The 12,962-nt window shown below is 41.4% G+C and overlaps 1 long non-coding RNA gene across 1 annotated transcript in view; it reads left to right on the top strand.

Moving 5' to 3' along the window:
- Positions 1–6,742: 6,742 nt before the first annotated feature.
- Positions 6,743–12,962, top strand: part of LOC309874369 — a 254,547-nt gene continuing 248,327 nt past the window's right edge. The window contains exons 1-2 of the long non-coding RNA XR_014316822.1: positions 6,743–6,917; positions 8,923–9,229. This is a non-coding gene — a long non-coding RNA (uncharacterized lncRNA). The remainder of the gene's footprint in view (positions 6,918–8,922; positions 9,230–12,962) is intronic.

Here is a 12,962-nt window from a genome sequence, read left to right as displayed (position 1 = left end):
TGTTGAGTAAGACTCTAGTCCAGTGCATTTGCTAGTACTGTGGGGGCGATTTCTCAAGAGAAGCTATTAATTAGAAGGGCTGATGTTTTCATCAGCCAGAAAGGATAAAATAATCAATTAAATCAGTTTAAAACCAACTTGAATTAACTTGAATATTGTCTGAAGGTGAGAATGATGGATATTAAGAACAATATATTCAGAACATTAATCTTAAATATTCAGAACTGCCATTTTTTCTAACAATTTTGAAGGTGTATATATATTAGTCCAGATGTGGTGTCTCATTGTTATAGCTATGTTTAAACTTAATGTCTCAGATTAAAATTTTCAGGAGGTAAGAAGCCCAAGATAATGTTTTAAAACTTTAAGGAGGAAGAAAATAAGGCTGAAACCAGAACTCTCCAAATTTAATCTTATTTTGACTATGATAGTCTTCTATTTGAGTAGTACTTGTAATTGTTTAAGTAGTAAGTGGGAACACAAATATGGAAAAGTAATCATTTTGTCCTTGTCCATTAAGAATAACATAAGGTAGGCCTACCTATTTGTTCAACTTGCAATGGATCTTGTGTTCTTCACATTAATTCTTTGGGAGGAATATCAACTGCATTAGCAAACATCACATAAGGTCATATTGCTGAATCAAACCCTTATTTGAATGTTTGGGGATTATCTACTTTTATAGGAATTCTTGGGTTTCTGCAATATCTATTAGAAGAATCTTACGCTAATGTGGGCAAAAACTGTTAAAATGGTACAAGGTGTGCCACTGTCAAAAAAAAAAAAGAAGGGAGAAATGGGATTAAAAATAAAAAGAAGAAATAAAGGAATGTTCTGGTTTACATATGTGTGTGTATATGTATATATAAAAATATATATATATATTTATGTATATATATATATATTTATATATTATTTTATTTATATATATATATTTATATATTTATATATTTATGTGTATATATATATATATATATATATGTATAAAGGTTATATTAGCAGAGTCTCTGAGCTAAGACTTCCCTTAGCTTGATCAAGATGGACCCTGGAAAAGATCAGAGCAGATTTCACTACCTTTTCTCTGGCTTAGGGAAAACAGAATGAAAATATAGATGGTTGAGAATTAATTACAAATTCTAATCTCTTTTATTTTTAGAGTGTGGATGTTGTGAACAAACTTTAGGTGATTCAGAAGAACGTAGTGTTGGAAAGCTCATGTTTTTCTAACCCTCTTGGAATAATACTCTTTTTTTAAGCAAATGTTTCCAACATATGCATTTCCAAAACAAACATCCTATGAATTTGCTGAGTATGTGTCTCCAGATGAGAATATATATCTGTGCCAAAACAATTCTTTCATTTTCAGGCATGTCTGTCTTGGTCTTTACATTTACAGGAGCAGATTGACCTAATGATTTGATTAATGCTTTTAAAAAAGTGACTAATCGTGGAATCAGTGTCTGCATATAGAAGAATAAAACAGAAGGGGAAACACAAAACTGCTAGGACAGCAAAACATAAAAGGTTCTTTGAAACATCTGGTAAGGCTACCCTTTGTCCATCTTCTGTTACATTGTTCATATCCACGGCAACTTTCAAAATTCAAATTTCACTCATAATTGAGTGAAAATGTTCAGATGCTTTTGAAGGATGAGTAGGGGAATAGGGTTAAACAACACTAAATAACTTTTTAATGCATTTTTTTTCCTCACAGTAACAGGAAAAAATGTAGCTGATGTATGCTAACTTTTCTGAGAGTTCCCTCCTGAAATTTGTCATCTCCTCTGTGGTGTCTACTAAAACAGAAGTAACTGAAACCTCCTCCTGGAGCACTCTGTGGCAGTGGTTGAATAGATCTTGCTCAACCTGGATTCTTCTACACAGCCAGGAACAAAAATCAGAAGGGAATTACATTGGTCTTCAAAACCCAGGTCTTGAAAAATGCAGGTAACTGAACACTGGCAGTTTAGTCTGGAGAAGTCTGCAGGTGAGATGCTTTTGGACCCCCCACATTTCCAGCAGAATGGAACATACAAAAGAAGTCAACAACACATATGTAGGACTGGTAACTGGAGTGGGACAAGAAAGGTACCATCAGTGACTTTCTGCTGCAGTGTGCTCTCCTTTGCATTGATCTGGATAGTAGGTGCTTAGAGCATCTGTATGAAATCTGGGGTTTGGAGGAGTCAGTCTTCACACTACTGCTGTGGCACTGATGCATGCTTCAAAATGACCATTAGCATGGCAACCAAACATTAAATGCCTGTCGCAGCCCAAAAGACCACTCTGCTGGTGAATGTCTGGCAATTATGTATTTTCTTGGTAAATGTAATGGAACCTAAACAACTTAATGTAAGTAATCCCTCAAAGAGATTAAAACAATCCTGTAATTATATTATCTCTGCAGGAAGGCATCCTGTTCTGCGCAGCCAGTTCTGCTTTCAAGCACCCATTTATAAAATTAGCTCTACGCTAATTTAATGTGGTGGTGAGACATAAAAAAAATAAAAATAATAAATAATAAAAAAAAACAACTAGAAGTTAAAGCCAATCAAATTTTGATTTAAAGTATAGCACAGCTTTTGTTGTAGTTCTTTTGTTAAAGGTTGTAGCTGACCCACTTCTTAAGGGAAGTGCTTGACTATATAATATCACTTAACATTTTAGCAGAATGGGAAACCTTTCTGCAAGTTAGGCTTCAGAAGACTATGGCCTACTAGGATAAATACAGGTGAAACTGGGTTACATTCTTAGTCCAGTTATATAAAAGGTCAAGCTAGACGATTTAATGACCCTTTCTGATCTTAAAAATCATGAATGTATGTCCAGTGAGTGAATTCCACTGAAGCTTTCTCCTCCAGGAAGGCTGGGAAGCAGAATGGGAAGTCATACAGAGAGAAAGGTCATATATCTGAGACTGGTTGAGCAGTGATCAAGGATATAAAAACTAAGCATTAGGTAGTTTAGGCCTCTTGTCTCCATTAGTTGGGATCAGGAAAGACTAGATCACTGCCCTCTGGAAATGTTTGAATGTTGGCATGCTATGGGCAACTTCCTCACCATTGTGACTTCAAAGCAGACACCAGCATGTGGAGCTCTCAGTAGATCTGAACTTGGCCACTGCTGTAGCGAAACTTGCATACAAAGACAAAAGAAGAGTTAAAGATGAAAAAATGATATGTAACAATCATTATTTTTACCTTTAGTTCTCCTTGAGTTTAAACCTGTGTCAGGGTCAGGTTTTCCATTGTTTAAAAAGGGCAAATGTCAGGCAAAATGTAGTGTTGTAATCTATGTCATTCTGCTTGCTTTTTTTTTTTTTTTTTTTTCACATTGGCACAACATTGGTAATTGATCCCCATAATTTCCCAAACATTCCAAGACTTATTAAACTGAACATTACTGTGACATAAATCTCTTCACCCAGATATTTTCTAATGCAAGGCATCTGGGGCTAAGGATTTAATGTTTATTAGAACTAGGTGCTTCCTAAAAGTTTTCCAGTTGCTAGCAGACCAAAGAGTAGGTCATATTCCAGACAGAACATTCGTCTTTCTGTTTACAGAATACAAATATCAATAGTAGTACATTTTGTCTAATAATTGAAAATGTTACTGTTTCTACTGACAAGCCCATGAGCATTGTTAGAAGACAGATGCTTTATTCCTCACTTACTGTAAAATTATTTGAAATCCATCCATTCCAGATGTGGATTTTTCTGTATTTTTTTTCCCATAATTTTCTACACTCTAGAATTTCTATTTCACATTTATTATCATCAGTTGCTCCTTTTTCCTTGCTTCTTACGTATTGCTTTTTAATATTTAATGCTTGCCTTTACCTAGCCAATGAACCACAAAGGGGTTTTAACCATTTTATTGTCTTGACTGCAGGTGGCCAGTTTTCCACCAAATAAATTCTTCTATAAAAAATGTTTTGTTGAAAAAAACATTTTTTTAAAATTATTTTTTTCCCTCATCCTTGCTGAATTAGCTCTTTAGCTACATATCAGCTGTGACTATATTCTGTTTGTGCATATTGAATGCAATCAAGTCATGATTATGGGACCCTAGGCAACCAGTGGCTTCTGGTCCAATGATTAGTTAATCTTTATCCCCCATAATGATGTAAAAAGGTAGAGTCATATCCTGTTTAAATACAGTTTGTACTAGAAAATTACAATATGTGATTTATTTATTTGGAATGAAACGTTTGCCCTAAAACTTCTAATGGCAAGAGAAATCAGCTTGCAACTGTTGTCACACATTCTCAGCAAGTGGTACCTTTACACAAGATGTCTTGGATAAAAAGACAAAATCACAATCCCATGAAAACAGGAGTTGCTTCTGCAATTCATGCTTTTCCAGAAAATACTGCTCAGTGTAGTCCCTTTTAAGGTGTTTGCTGGTTATGCAACAATCCAGCTGTCCACTGGATTTGGAGTGATCTAATAAAGAGACCCAGCAATATGCATAGGCAGAACTGGTCTTCAACATACTGTCTGGAGATCAATGATCATTACTGAAAGTACGCATGTGAAAAACAGAGAAAATAAGAATGGAAGTAAAGGAAGGGCTACAGTGAAATCAATAATCCTCTTCCACCCATAAAACCAAAGGATTAAACAAACAAACAAACAAACAAAAACTAATGTGTGGACCTGAAACAAACAAACAAACCACCACCACCAAGAACAAAAATGAATAAAAGAAGGATGGAATTTAGTATAGGTGGAGAGAATAGAAATCTAGGATTGGTGACAGTCAGAAACGGAGGGAAAGTTGAAATGGTCTGTAGAAAATAATTTAGGAGGAAGTTATAAAAGCGTTGTGATAGTTGCTCCAGAAGTACGTTGCTGAATAGAAAAGTAAGTTGAAAGGAATTGTAATGGAGAATGGATGCCATTCTTTACCCATGTGGCAAGCATGCCATATGCCTGGTGTTACCCTGTGTTACATGCTATCATTTCAGGTACATCAGCAAGCTAGAAGGAAAAGCAACAGCAAAGTGCGTTGCTGCAGAACATGGGAAGATAGAGGAGAACAGCACACATGGTACATTGATTGCATGCAGCCTGGGGTAGCACAGTGGCTACAGCTGGTGCCTGGGTAGGTATGAAGGAAGCTGCCCACTGCAAGGATGGCCTGAGTGAAACTGGGCTGGGAAGTTGTTTGGGCAAGGAGAAAGGAGCTGGGGACAGTTTCTCTGGGGCAGGAAGATAAAAGGTTTGATCCTGGGAGGGGAGTTATAAAGCATTATGAAGAACAAGGCTTTGAGGTTGACTGTATTGGGTAGGAGTGAAGGGTTTGAATGAAAACTGAAAAACTAGGGAGAAAAGGAGCTGGAAGAAGGACTAGGTGGGTTGCTAGCACAAGATTAGAATGAACTGAAGGGAGAGGAAGGGATGCAGATGAGCAAGGGGAGTAGGAGGTGTCAACAGGATAAATAGTTTTGCCTCGCTGTGCCCTTCCCATCCTGTTTTTCCCTCCTTTAAAGAACACATCTCAAGATCATCCTCTGTTTTCCAACTTTGACAAACCAAGCCCTGCCGTGGCGGGTGTGTGCTGCCGTTAATTACCAATTCCCGGGCACTTCCTCAAGCTTTCTTTTGTTTTTAAGAAAAAAGAAAAGAAAAGAAAAAAAATAAAAGCGAGCTGTCCGTGGGGCATCTTTCAGGCCTGGCCAGCCTGGTCTGAGGGATGGGGGCTACGGGCGGGGGGCGTATGGGGGGCGCATGGGGGGTACACCCAGACCGTGCTCCAGACAAAGGGCGCCCCCCTCCCCCCCCAGCAGCACGGCCCTGTGCCCTGTCCCGGGGGCGAGGAGGAGGAGGAAGGTGGCTGGCAACCTCCCCCCGACGTGAGGTGCCTTGCCTCTCCGCACCGCGCTGCTTTTGTCTCGGGGCCAGCCCGCCCCGCCTCGCCAAACTTTCGGGGGGACCCCGACGGCTGTCGGTGGGGTGGTCCCGTGGGGGAGGCGTCGTCGGGGCGGCCGGGGGCAGGTGAAGGGCCGCGGGCAGCCCCTTCATCCCCTCCGGGCTCTTTGGGATGGATGCGGTCGGCCCCGGCTCTGCGCAACAGGTAGGGATGCCAGGGGCTGGCCGCGGCGGCGGTGGCACGGAGCCGCCGACGGGAGGTATTTTTTTATTTGTTTGTTTGTTTTTTTTGGTGTGTTACGATCTCGGGAAAAGTACAAAGGAGAGGGAGGAGGAGAAGCAACGGTCTTCCCAAATTCCCCTTTAGTTGTTTATTTATGTACTTCCCGTGTCCATGCAGAAAGGGTTCGTTTCGCAACTCCGGAGGTTTTCTTTCTCCTTTTTTTCTTTCTTTCCTTTTTTAAAAAACTTATTTTCCTTTACGTCCTGCATTGCCCGTCTCATTCCGGGAGATCAAACTGACCGAAACCAGCTACCCAGAGCCTCGTCCTCACTGACAGTCGGGGGAATCCAAACAAAGAGGTGCATCTACCGGAAATAATGATTTGAGAGATGTTTCTCCCCCTTCCCACCCCCCCCCCTCCCGCCTTGAATTAGTACTATTATTTATTTATTTATTTTTCTTTCGGGGAGGTTCGGTTGGAGGGAAGTTTTGCGCCGCAGACGGGGCCGGGGCTGCTGCGGGCTGGATGGGGAGGGCGGCACGTTGCGGGGGGGCGCGGGCAGTGCGGGACCCCGCCGGGGGTGGGGGGGGGGGACCGGGCGGGGACCTGCCGCCGCTGCCGGCTCTTTGTCTGCTCGGGCAACTTGAACAAAAGGCGAAACTCGGATGAACTCTCTCCATCTCGCCCTCTCCTCGCCCGGGTTATCTCAGCTGCGGCAACTTTAAGCCGGCGAGATTGCCCCAACTTTCCCGCAGCTCCCTAACAGCGGGCAGCCCCCCTTTCAGGCTCCTCAGGCAGCACTTTGAGGACAGGCGAAGGTAGGTTTTGTCTTGGGGCTCATTGTTCTCTCCGTGCTCCCTCATCCCCCTCCACCCGCAAGCCGCGCTCCGGCTGGGGCGTGCGAGGAGCGGGGCTGCGGCCGGGGGGCTCTTTGTGCCTCGGGGCACTCGCAGGTACAGCTCGGGGGGTGCCGACCTTGTCGTCGTCCCCCCCCCCGTCCCCGCAGGCGCTCCTGTATTCTTTTAATACTTTTTGAATTTCTTTCTGGGCTGGGGGGCGTTTTGGAAGAGCTGGTGGAAAGGAAAGCTGAGGAGGGGAAAAACTTCTCGGAGCCCGGGGGCTCCGCTGGGTCCCGGGGGGTCCGGGGGGGTCCCGCTGCCGCTGAGCGCCCGGCCCCGGGAGCACCCGGCCAGGCTGGGGGAGTCGCGTTATGAGGGGGGCTTCGTTCTTCTCAGTGCCTTCCTGGTGGTGGGGGGACAGGAGTAGAGTCGGGCCCGTCCCTGCCTGTCTCCTCTTGCGCAGCACGGTTTGTTTCATCCCTCCCAAAAAGTTTCGTCGCCTTGGGTTTTGTTCCGCTCTTTCTGGTGTTCGCGCTCTCCAGGCAAAGCGTCGCAACTTTCTGAAAACTTGCTCGTGGTCTTTTGGCTTTCCTTGGTTCTCTTGTTCTCCCATGTACCTTCTTTACAGTTAGTTTAGTGTATTCTTATTTCACTGTCGATTTTTCTGTGCTATGTAACAACTGCCACTTTTCCTCATTTTTCATCCTAGCCATTACTTTCCTGGGCTGTTTTGTTTCCCTTCGTTGCCCATTTTCCCTCTCCCTCCTCAGATCTCTCAGAATTTCTTAACTCTCTACTTTTCCAGCTTTCCCTGTTGTCACACATTCTTCTTTCCTGGTCTTTTCCACCTATTCTTCTACCTATATGCCTACTTGCATTTTCCATAAAAGTCGTCTTTTGCCTGGATCTTTCATTTCACATGTCCTCAACTGCATGCTTAGATATGCTAAGGCTTCCCCTGATGTCAAACAAAGATCAAAGTTTCTTTTCATTCCCTCTTCCAAAACTAATTCTTCTGTGGTCTGCTATACACGCATGCTACTCAGTTACATGGACAGAACTTCTAACAAAAATTCTTGAGCATCCACTGCTATTCACCTTCTGCTTTCCTCTAGTCTTTACCTCCGTCCACACTCACCCTTCAGTCTCTTAAAAGCTTCTCATTCCTCTCCCTTGTCCTTGACTTGGAAGCTTGTGCTCTTCCTCACTCCAGCTTGGCAGACTCAATGCTGTTTTTCATATTGTTATTCCCTCCTGTGCAGAGTACTCAAGCTTTTCTCTCCTTTCCTCATACTCCCCTTGCCAACCTAAGTAAAAAGTTGCTGTTGGTACTCCTGAACGGATGACAGAGGAGGAGTACTGGCATAGGCAGGCACAGCTTCGGTTGCTTTGGCTTGTTCCTTGCTGGGTCAAGTGTCAGCAGCGGAGCTTGCTGCCAGAGCCCCAGTGATGCTCACTCTGCTGCTGGGTGGAGGGACATTGAGCAGGGGCTAGAGGGGGAAGAAAGATCCCTGTAAACAATGTCATTACTTCTTCCCTCCACCATCCTGATGCAATTCTGTTCAGAGGATTGGCAAGCTTTGTTTTTGCTTCTTGCGGCTTTTTTCGTAGATTCATTCTTTTTGTACGTTTTGAAATACCTGCCAGGGCAGGTGAAGAGCCTTTATGTTCCATCCTTTCTTGGCACTTTGGTGCTTTCTGTGTTGTAAGACTGTACAATGTATAGAGAAATATGAAAGTCCTTTTCCTAAAACATTGGAAGTACAAAACCGACAGCATCCAGTTTGCATATTCTGTTACACTCTAGTCTGGAGATGTTTTTAAAGTGAAACACCGTCACAGGGCTTTGAGCTCAGTATGTGTCTATATCTGTGAAGAAATACGTGTTTGAAAGTATTCCGAAGAATGTAACTTCATGTTAGTCCCTGGGTGGTGTGGCAGAGTTACTGTGCTGAACTAAAACTTCTTCCTCTTACTCAAACAGGTCAAAACATGGTCGTCGGGAAAATGGGATGCTTGCCAAAATTGTCGGTCTGTGCTAGGTGCCATGCTGTGTTGTCCTTGGAATGGTGGAATACAACTTGGGTCTCCTTGGGGATGGCTGACGTGGCACAAACTGTACCATGCAACTACCGAATGCGTTCACCTTTTGGATATGTATGTAAGTTAGTGGGCTACTGGAAGAAGATGAAGAATCTCTTGCAGAAAAGTGAGGATATGGTAGAAAATGCTGCTGCAAACCATTTGGATTATATTGCCATCTGACATTGAGGTCCTGCAGCTAACAGAAGGTATGCTTCTCCCTGACTGTTGCAAAAATACTGGCTTATACATCAAAATACGAAGTGAGTTATCTTAATTTTAAACAAACATGCTTTTTAACTTTTTTTTTTTTTTTTTTTTTTTTTTTTGTCTTTGCCTTTGTGCTGAAGCCTACCAATAGTTTTGAGTTGTGTAATCTGACACAAATGCCTTCCTAATGGCTTGGCAATGTGTATATCTTAAATGTAAAGGGAAAAAATGAATGTGGCAATATTTTGTTTTCAGAGTTAACTGATATTTTCAAGGTAATAACTTCGTTGCGTTGGGTCTAGGAGTACTTAGCAGCTCTTGAGAAAATCAGACTAATTAACTCCTCTTAAAAGTAAGTTAGAAACAGTTTAAACAAAGCATTTTCTACAATTGCGTTCTTCCAAATAGCCTACTTCATTTAAAGGTGTCTTAGTATTTTGAGTTGAACTCAGGAAAACAACCTGCTACTTTCTGACGGCTCTTCCAAATAGTGACAAAATGTTTTATGGATAATTCAGGTGTGAGAAATAGAAGGATTTCCCTTCAAATTACAGGAATCATTTTGTTTAATATGTTTTTAAAGTATCAATTTAAATGACTTTTGCAGACTGTTTGCATCTCAGATGTTCTAGTGCTGTGAAAGTCTCTGCGTTGAAAACGTTATTATATGAGATAACTGATGTACAAAATAGAAATAAAAGCAGAGAGAACAAGCTGTTAAAGAGTTATTATTGAATTATTCACTGAATTATCGATGAATCTAGATTAAGTGTTAATCCAACAATGAGGAAATCATTGAGCCCCTTAGTGAACTATTGAAATCACAGAGCAAATATTAAAATGATTTAAAATCTGATCTTTTAAACTTGCTTTGTGTACTTCTTATGTATAACCAAAAATGAATGACATGAAAATTGTTGCTTTTGCTGTGTATTTCTACTCATCTGATTGCTTGAAGTCTAGCCAATATGTAGGGCAGACAAGTATTTGTAATCTTAAGAAAAGTGCTGAGCTGGCTGGCCTACTTTGGAGCAAAATAGAAATCTGAACAAATAATCACTTGTTATCCTTTCCAGTTGTAAATAGAGATACAAGAGACAATAAATAGAGTACTAATTTCCTGGTTCTGACTTTTTAAATCAAGACCTACTCTTAATTTTCTTGATTATTAAGGATAATCTTTCTGTTACTAAAAGCAATTAATGTACTTTTATTAAATTAAATTAAGATTTGATTCTTAATATTGTTCTGTGTTGTTAATTTTTGAACTTTGCATGACTTGAGTTAGCCTTATGGAAGTCTTTAATCTGAAGTCTCAGAAAAGGAAAGTCCTATGCTGTTGGTGGAAAGGGGAAAAGAAGAGTAAAAAATGGATTGTGCTGGATGGAAGTATTTAGAGTTGCTATCTAGCATCATCTTAGAAAAGAAGTCAAATCATTACATTTCTTCATTTAATTCTGTATTTAATGGGAACCAAAACTGTGATTTTGTTGTTGTTGCTTTTTGTGTGGATTCTCCTTATTCAGTTTCTTATGCATCTGTATCTCTTTTTAAAACCTAATCTGGAAGTGGTTATTCTTTGTAACAGAAAAAATACACTTCATTTATCTGTAAGAAAACCATTCATTTTCATCAACACTAAAATCTGAAATAAATTTTTACCTAAAGTTAATGTAAATAAGGACAAGCATTTATCTTAGTTTAATTTGAGAGTTTAAGTAGATTGAATGCCATAGGTTTCATGAAGTATTTTGCAAATTATTAGATATATTTGTTTTTGTTTATACCTGGAATATTTCAGACAATGATAACTTAGTGACAGTATAGAGAGGAAGAATACAATTTATCTGTCTTCCAATTACTTTGGACTACTTCCCATAAAACAAAATGAAGTATTCTCATATTCTGAGATAAGATCAGAGGGGAAAGAGAAAGTATGGTCAGCTAGGAAACATCTAGCACAATAGCTGTCTACTGGGTAGGTGTGCTGTGTTGGTGAAAGGCATACTTTCTGCTGGTGCTGTAGTGTCTCCAGGCAGGGCATGCTGGAGCGTTCCTGTACCTTTTTCCTGGGAGCAATCCTAGCAAAAGAGGCAGTAGGTTTGCAGGTAAGGAGAGAGATAGAGGCTCAGTGCTGTGGTGAAGGAGCATCATCCTGGGAAGAGTGATGGGGAGAAACTTCCCTAAAAGAGGCAGGAATCAGCCCTACTTTCTCCAGTGGAAGCTGCTTTTGAGGAGCTTGGGAACTGCTGCAGGGGAGGAGGGCTTCAGGCATGTGAGCAGTGATGCTGTAGCTCCATAGAAGGGTGTGAAAAGGGTTGTTCTGGTGGTTTGTGGTTGCAGTCGGTCCATTGCTTGCTTTGCTTGTGGCTGTCCTAGAAGGAAGTCCTTGCAGGCATCGTGGGCTTGGGGCTGAGCTCTGAACTCCTGCTCACAGATCTACCCTGGGGTGTGTGGTAGTTAAATTGGTAGCAGAACTTTCACTAACCAAATTAAACCAACATCAGACTTTCAGAGATGCAGTTCCTCCTTTCAGCTGTGCTCTCAGTTAAGAAAGTCTTTTAGTCAGTGTAGTTTGTCATGTGAGAAAGTGTCTTACTCCATTTAGCTGAACAGGGAATAACCATGGGGATGTCTCAGGCCAACAGAGCACCCAAGGAGAAGAGATTTAGCAGGCTGCAAGAAGTGCTTGTAGTGTGTCATGAGTGGGTGAGATACAGTTTTGGAGTTGTGAGGAGTGGGCAGGAGAGAAAAGGGCAGACTCAGTAACTTCTGTATTTTTAGGCAACAGATGGAGGAGATGGTATCTAGAATATCTTCCTGCAGAAGAATCCGTAGGAAGCTAGAAAGAAAAGTGCAATAAGGACTTCATTTCAAGTTTTTGATTGTTCTTTCCCCTTAGCTGAAGTAATTTTGGGGGGAGAATGAGCTCCCGAGCTCCCAGGCGAGGTAGACATTTCCAAGACCTGCATTTGTCCTGCTGGTTCCTGTGCCAAAACATGGACAAGTATACTTTCCTAAAGGACTGCTGCCTTTCACCCTTCCACAGGGAGTCCCCAGCTCCTGACAGTGTAAAGCAAAGAAGCTTTGCCAGAGCATCCTCTGCTGCATGAGGAGGTGCAACGTGATTCTTGAGTAAAATTCTGGGAGGCAGCTTTTGAAAATATGATTGTTAGACCCTGAAAGGACCTACAAACAATCTGAGCGTTGTATAATTGTGAGGGGAATGGAAGGGGAAGCACTGACTCTGAGCTCCTCACTGGGAAGACAAGGTGGGAGCTGTGGGACCCCTCTGCTTGCAAGTGTCTGGAACAGCCTTAAAGTTTCTGTGGCTGCAGTGGAGTTATTTTAGTTTTGGCTCCAAAAAATGGTGTATGTGTATATATACATATATATATATATGTACATGTATATACATATATATGTCTGTGTATATACATAATTTCCCCTTTACCTTAGTGCTGGTTGAATGTCATGTGTTAATCATTTAGCTTAATATAGCAAAAATCATAGTTGAAAATATGCCTTTTTTTTTTTTTTTTTTTTTTTTTTTTTTTTTTTTTCTGCTTTCACTTGTTTTTCACCTTACAGGATAACTTGAGGTACAATACTCTTTGAAAATCAGTATAAGCATTAGAGTAAGGGTTCTTTGTTTGTGAGAGCAAGTTCCAGAAGAGAGGAAGGAATGTTGACTGAGGCTGGAGGGAGAGAGTTGCCACTTGAAATCTCTTA

This window comes from Aythya marila, assembly GCF_965140915.1.
Source record: "Aythya marila genome assembly, chromosome: 2".
NCBI lineage: Eukaryota > Metazoa > Chordata > Aves > Anseriformes > Anatidae > Aythya > Aythya marila.
This window is presented reverse-complemented; position numbering and strand designations above follow the sequence as displayed.